The following is a 6,000-nucleotide window of genomic DNA, read 5'->3' on the forward strand; positions in this document are numbered from 1 at the left end:
TTACTTCAGAAATATTTTCCAGAATTATATCTTATTTTTATTTGTTTTTGAGACGGAGTCTTGCTGTGTCGCCAGGCTGGAGTGCAGTGGCACAATCTCAGCTCACTGCAGCCTATGGCTTCGGAGTTCAAGCGATTCTCCTGCCTCAGCCTCCTGAGTAGCTGGGACTACAGGCACACACCACCATGCCCAGCTAATTTTTGTATTTTTGGTAGAGACGGGGTTTCACCACGTTGGCTAGGATGGTCTCGATCTCTTGACCTCTTGATTCGCCCACCTCAACCTCCCAATGTATATCTTTAAATAGGTATTGTATTTCATTGTTTCTGTTTCATCTAGGAATTTGAATTATGCACTAGTTGGCTCTTCTTTGCCTATCAATTGTAGCTATATTGTCCCCACCCCCTTAATCCTTTTAATTTGGCAGATCTCAGAAAGTGCTAGAAAAGAAAAATTGCTTCCTGAAGATGTATCTCTTACTTGCAGTAAAGTAGGGACTACAATGTAGCTCTGTAGGGTAGACCCAGTTTAGTTTAACTAAGGAGAGAGCCTTCAGGCTGTGAAATTCAGGAGGTTCACTTGTGTGACTCACGTCTCTCTGCCTTCTGGTCAGTTCCAGGTCCTCCACCATTATGGAATTGCTCCATCCCTTAGTATGCAAATGCAAGTTCCTGAGCCCTCATCCTACCTGCAATGGGATGCCTAGTACTCCAGCATTTCTGGGTTTCTCATGGGGACGTATGTCTCCTAGGCATTATGTACTTTAGCTTTCTGCTTCTATGGCATTGTCAGTCTCACTCGGGGTCAGGAGATACGGCTCTTCTCCCTGCCCTGCTGTCTAAACGAAGATCTTTTCCTTGATGTCCCTAAAGAAACAGACATTTGGGTATAGCCAACTGTTAGAAAAGTTTAGGGGGATAGAGGAGAATCATCTTACAGAATGACAGAGCAAAAAAACTTACAATTGATTGTTACATGCTCCCTTTCCCCTGAGTCTCTTTCCCATTCCACCCAGTGGGGTTTCCCCACTCCTAGTCTCCTCCTGGGGCCTCAGCTTCTCATCAGCTTTCACAGTACTCCTTATTTTTAAACTGTTTTCAGGCTGGGTACAGTGGCACATGCCTATAATCTCAGCACTTTGAGAGGCTGAGACAAGAGGATCGCTTGAAGCTAGGAGTTTGAGAGCAGCCTGGGCAACAAAGCGAGATCCTATCTTAATAAAATTGTATTTTTAAAAGCTTTTTTTTCTTTTTTTGAGAAGAGGTCTCACTCTGTTGCCCAGGCTGGAGTGCAGTGGCATGATCTCGCCTCACTGCAACCTCTGCCTCCCAGGCTCAGGCAATTTTCCCACCTTGGCCCCTCAGGCTTCTGAGTAGCTGGGACCACAGGCACATGCCACCAAGCCTGGCTAATTTTCTTTTCTTTTTCTTTCTTTTTTTTTTTGTGTGAGATGGAGTTTCGCTTTTGTTGCCCAGGCTGGAGTGCAATGGCGCTATCTCGGCTCACCGCAATCTCCGCCTCCTGGGTTTAAGCAATTCTTCTGCCTCAGCCTCCTGAGTAGCTGGAATTACAGGTATGTGCCACCATGCCTGACTAATTTTGTATTTTTAGTAGAGATGGGGTTTCTCTATGTTGGTCAGGCTGGTCTCGAACTCCCGACCTCAGGTTGTCAGCCCACCTTGGCCTCCCAAAGTGCTGGGATTACAGGTGTGAGCCACCGTGCCTGGACCTAGCTAATTTTCTTTTTGTATTTTTGGTAGAGACAGGGTTTTGCCATGTTGCCCAGGCTGGTCTCAAACTTCTAAGCTCAAGTAATCTGCCTGCCTTGGCCTCCCAAAGTGCTGGGATTAGAGGGGTGAGCCACCGCGCCCAGCCAAAAATAGCTTTTTTCTTTTTTTTTTTTTTTTTTTTTTTGGAGAGATGGGATCTCTCTCTTTTGCCCAGGCTGGAACTCTTCAGCTCAAGCAATCCTCCGGCCTCATCCTCCTGTGTAGCTGGGGCTACATTCCTTTTAACTTTTTTTTTTTTTTTTTTTGAGATGGAGTCTCGCTCTGTCACCCAGGCTGGAGTGCAGTGGCACGATCTCGGCTCACTGCAAGCTCCGCCTCCCGGGTTCACGCCATTCTCCTGCCTCAGCCTCCCGAGTAGCTGGGACTACAGACGCCCGCCACCACGCCCGGCTAAGTTTTTGTATATTTAGTAGAGACAGGGTTTCACCATGTTAGCCAGGATGGTCTTGATCTCCTGACCTCGTGATGCGCCTGCCTCTGCCTCTCAAAGTGTTGGGATTACAGGCGTGAGCTACCGCGCCCAGCCCACTTTTTTTAATTAAAAAATTGTGGGGGATTTTTTGGCCAGGCACGGTGGCTCACGCCTGTAATCCCAGCACTTTGGGAGGCTGAGGTGGGTGAATCACCTGAGGTCAGGAGTTGGAGACCAGCCTGGCCAACATGGTGAAACCCTGTCTCTGCTAAAAATACAAAAATTAGCCAGGCATGGTGGTGCATGCCTGTAATCTCAGTTACTAGGGAGGCTGAGGCAGGAGAATCGCTTGAACCCAGGAGGCAGAGGTTGCAGTGAGCCGAAATCACGCCATTGCACTCCAGCCTGGGCGACAAGAGCAAGACTCGGTCCTAAAAAAAAGAAAAGAAAATTGTTGTTTTTTTTCTTTTTTATTGTAAAATATACCTAACATTAAAAAGACCATTTAACCATTTTTAAGTGTAGAATTGGGTGGCATTAAGCGCATTCACAATGTTGTGTCCATTATTTTTATTTTATTTATTTATTTATTTTTGAGACGAAGTCTCACTCTTGTCACGCAGACTGGAGTGCAATGGCGCAATCTTGGCTCACTGCAGCCTCCACCTCCCGGGTTCAAGTGATTCTCCTGCCTCAGTCTCCCAAGTAGCTGGGATTACAGGCGCCTGCTACCATGCCCGGCTAATTTTTTGTATTTTTAATAGAGATGGAGTTTCACCATATTAGCCAGGCTGGTCTCGAACTCCTGACCTCAGGTGATCCGCCTGCCTCAGCCTCCCAAAGTGCTGGGATTACAGGTGTGAGCCACCGTACCCGGCCAATGTTGTGTCCATTTCTAAAATTTTTTTGTATCGTTCGAAACAGAAACTCCACAGCCATCAGGCACTCACTGCCCACACTTCCTTCTTTGCTCTCTGACCACTCGCGCCCCATTTCATTCCTGTTCATTTCTCATTTCCTTCTTATACTGACCTGTTCAGGGCTCCCTCTCCCATCAGCTTGGTTCCAGGCCTACCTTTTGATATCATAGCTGTGCCCACTAAAAAAGGAGAAAGAAAAATGCAGACCTGAAGCTCCACCGTTAGCATCTCAAAGCACGTTTTCAACTCGCTTTGAAATTACAGACTCAAGGAACACGATGAAACTCATGGGCAAGACCTCCTTCCCCACTGATGTCTGTCTGTTCTGAAGGGGGCCACAGAAAGACACATCCTTCTGGAGATGAGTTATGCATTTTCCTTAAGAGGCAGATAGAGCTTTACCAATTTTTTCAACAACATTCCCCCACTACGTAGTCTTTCTTTTGTTATTTAGTTTACCGTTTCTTTTTTCCATCTTGTTATAACCTCCACGAGTTGTGTCTCTTTTGTTTTCTACTTTATACCCAACAGCTAGCACATAACAGGCACCCAATATATACTGAACGAACTAATGAATGAATGAAGGAATGAATGAATAGGTGGCTTATAGGAAACCCTTGGGGCCGGGGACTCTGCAACATCACCATGTAACTTTTTCTTTCTCCTGGGAAGCAGAGAGAAACAATAGACGATATCTCTTAATCTCTTAAGGATGCTACTCCCAGGACTGTTTGCAATTTCCCAGAAGATAAGCCACAAGTTACAGAAAGGAAGCAGCTGTGTAGGGCCTGCAAGTTTCCTGCTGCAAGTCACCCTATGTTCAGAAGTTACCCTGGCTGGGCCAGGCATGGTGGCTCACGCCTGTAATCCCAGCACTCTGGGGAGGCTGAGGCAGGCGGATTGCTTGAGTCCAGGAGTTTGAGACTAGCCTGGGCAACATGGAGAAACCCCATCTATATAAAAAATTAGCTGAGTATGGTGGCATGTGCCTGTAGTCCCAGCTACTTGGGAGGCTGAGGTGGAAGAATCACCTGAGCCCAGGGGGTCAAGGCTGTAGTGAGCCAAGATCACGCCACTGCACTCCAGCCTGGGCAACCAGAGTGAGACCCTGTCTCAAAAAAAAAAAAGAAAGGGAAGGAAGGGAAGGGAGGGAACGGAGGGAAGGAAAGGAAGGAAGGAAGGAAGGAAGGAAGGAAGGAAGGAAGGAAGGAAGGAAAAAAAGAAAAAAAGTTACCCTGGCTGGGTGCGGTGGCTCACGCTTGTAATCCCAGCACTTTGGGAGGCCGAGGCGGGCGGATCATGAGGTCAGGAGATCGAGACCACGGTGAAACCCCATCTCTACTAAAAATACAAAAAATTAGCCGGGCGTGGTGGCGGGCGCCTGTAGTCCCAGCTACTCGGAGAGGCTGAGGCAGGAGAATGCCGTGAACCCGGGAGGCGGAGCTTGCAGTGAGCCGAGATTGTGCCACTGCACTCCAGCCTGGGCGACAGAGCAAGACTCCGTCTCAAAAAAAAAAAAAAAAGTTACCCTGACTTTCTACACTGCTGTTATTGAATAGAAATTTATCTTTCCCCTCAGTGTTCTGGGAGAGTTTACAAATATGATTGAGGAGCTGGGCACCATGGCTCACGCCTGTAATCCCAGCACTTTCGGAGGCTAAGGTAGGCAGATCACCTGAGGTCAGGAGTTCGAGACCAGCCTGGCCAACATGGCGAAACCCCATTTCTACTAAAAATAAAAAATTAGCTGGGTGTAGTGGCGCACACCTGTAATCCCAGCTACCTGGGAGGCTGAAACACAAGAATTACTTGAACCCAGGAGGCAGAGGTTGCAGTGAGCCACAATCGTGCCACTGCACTCCAGCCACTGCATGCCAGCCAAAAAATAAATAAATAAAATAAATAAATAAATAAATATGATTGGGTATTACCATAGGCTCTGGTTCCTGCCCTGAGGGAAGGTGAGTTAAAAAGCAGTCAGAGGCCAGGCATAGTGGCTCACCCCTGTAATCCCAGCACTTTGGGAGGCTAAGGCAGGAGGATCGCCTGAGGTCAGGAGTTCCAGACCAGCCTGGCCAACATGGTGAAACTCTATCTCTCCTAAAAATACAAAATTAGCTGGGTGTGGTGGTGCACAGCTGTAATCCCAGCTACTCGGGAGCCTGAGGCAGGAAAATCGCTTGAACCCAGGAGGTGGAGGTTGGAGGTGGAGGTTGCAGTTAGATGAGATCGTGCCATTGCACTCCAGCCTGGGCTAAAAGAGTCTCAAAAAAAAAAAAAGCAGTCAAAGCAGTAAGAGGTCTAATGTGCTTCAAAACCGTAGTTCCAGCACTTTGGGAATCCAAAGTGGGAGGACTGCTGGAGCCCAGGAGTTTGGGACCAGCCTGTGCAACATAGCAAGATGCTGTCTCTACAAAAAATAAATTAAAAAAAGAGCCAGTGTCCCATTGTCTGGGAAGTGAGGGGCGCCTCTGCCCGGCCACCTATCGTCTGGGAAGAAGTGAGGAGCGTCTCTGCCTGGCCGCCCCGTCTGGGAAGTGAGGAGCGCCTCTGCCCGGCCGCCCCGTGTCTGGGAAGAAGTGAGGAGCGCCTCTGCCCGGCCGCTCCGTCTGGGAGGTCTACAATGGAGGCCAGAAGCAATGTGGGGGCTGGACGTGGTGGCTCACGCCTGTGGTCCCGGCACTCTGGGGGGCGAGGCGGGTTGATCACTTCGGGCTAGGAGTTCGAGACCAGTCTGGCCAACTTGGCGAAACATGAAAAATACAACAGACAAACCAACCAACCAACTCAGTGACAACAAAACAGGTCTACCCTGGAGTCATACTCTAATTTTTTCTATTTTCCTCCCTTTCTGATCCTTTATCCCACTTTCTTTTTC

Source organism: Nomascus leucogenys, chromosome 13 (genome assembly GCF_006542625.1).
Source record: "Nomascus leucogenys isolate Asia chromosome 13, Asia_NLE_v1, whole genome shotgun sequence".
Classification (NCBI taxonomy): Eukaryota; Metazoa; Chordata; class Mammalia; order Primates; family Hylobatidae; genus Nomascus; species Nomascus leucogenys.